This window comes from Cervus elaphus, chromosome 20, assembly GCF_910594005.1.
Source record: "Cervus elaphus chromosome 20, mCerEla1.1, whole genome shotgun sequence".
Lineage (NCBI taxonomy): Eukaryota > Metazoa > Chordata > Mammalia > Artiodactyla > Cervidae > Cervus > Cervus elaphus.
The window spans coordinates 98,285,891-98,287,410 of NC_057834.1; positions in this window are offsets into that span (position 1 = coordinate 98,285,891).

Sequence of the window (1,520 nt, forward strand, 5' to 3'; positions counted from 1 at the left end):
ACAATATTGTAAAGTAATTAGCCTCCAACTAATAAAAATAAATGAAAAAAAAAAAAAAGAAAATGAATCATTTACAGATGCTGCTCTCAGCACCTCATCATTGTTCAGGATTGTAACATATACACGATATATATAAGGATATAAAACCATATATCCTTATATAAATTACATCTGTATAAGAAATATAAATTGTGTATGTATATATATATCCTGTATAGCTCACTGTCTTTCCTTGCCTCCCATAGGCAGCTGTTCTAATGTGTTTAATATGTATCTTATATGTATGTATGTGTTCCTGCAAAAATGTATATTATTGTTTGGTGAGCATATATCTTTAATTTATGTAAATAGTGAGGTGCCACATTATCTTAACCTATTTTATTACTTTTTTATAGTAAGCACTATGTTTTTAACCCCTATCTTTGTTGTTAGTGAATACATAATCTTTAACCTATAATTGCTACATAATATTATAAGAAAGAAGGAAAGACCTCATTTGCTGGTCCCTGGCAGACCCTCTTCTCCCGCCAACCCCATCCTCAAGGAGCCTTCATTTGGTTGGTGCCTTCCCTTTGGTCTAGGGTATAAGTATTCACTTATACAGACCTGATTGTCTAGGAAAGTTTCCAAAGAAGGATTATGGCTCATTTCATTAAGACTATGCTGGCAGCTTATTCAAAGTTGTAATTAGTGAAACTGTACAGATACTCTCTCCCTCCTGAGAAAATATAATTTCTGATTCCTTTTTTACCCTTGACCCAGAAGACTATGTTAACTCCGTCTCTAAAACCCCCATAGGGATTTGTGTTCCAGGATATGCTCCTGTGGGAGAATAAAAGGTGAGGGTCTGGAGACGGGGAGCTTGTCCTGGCTGTGTCTGATTGGCTGAGCCACTTTGAGCAGGTCCTAACATCCTTCTGTAGTTTGAATAGGTGCTGAAGTCACTCTTCCTGGGTTTGAATCCCAATTATGCAACTTCTGAGCTGTGTAACCTTGGGCAAATTATTCACCTAGGAAAGGAGGTAATTAAACCATGGATAATTTCTAGGAGGGATTCCAATTCAACTATTGTTTCATCCAGAGGTGCTTTCTTGGCTCTGTGCCCTTTTGGCATCATTCTGTCTGTCTTTTCCCCAGTAACCTCTTTTCCCTTCAAGGTTCTCTCCAGATGGCATGTTCTTTAAAGCTTTTCCTCAGATTTCAGATTTAAGTAAAGAATAAAAGAGCACTAGAAATGGAATAAATAAAGGTAAAATAAAATCTTTTATTTTTCTTATTAATTGATCTAATAGATAACTGTTCAAAGTGATAATAGCAACCATGCATTAGGTGATTATAGCATATGGATGAGTGAAATGAATGACATAAATTCGTAAGGAATGAGAGGGATTAATTGGGAATACTATGTTATAAGGCACATGTGTTGCATCTGAAGTGTTATTTGAAAGTGGACTTAAATTTGTTATAAATGTATTTTGTAAATTGATAGACTAGGAGAGGAGAGAAAATGGAATTATATG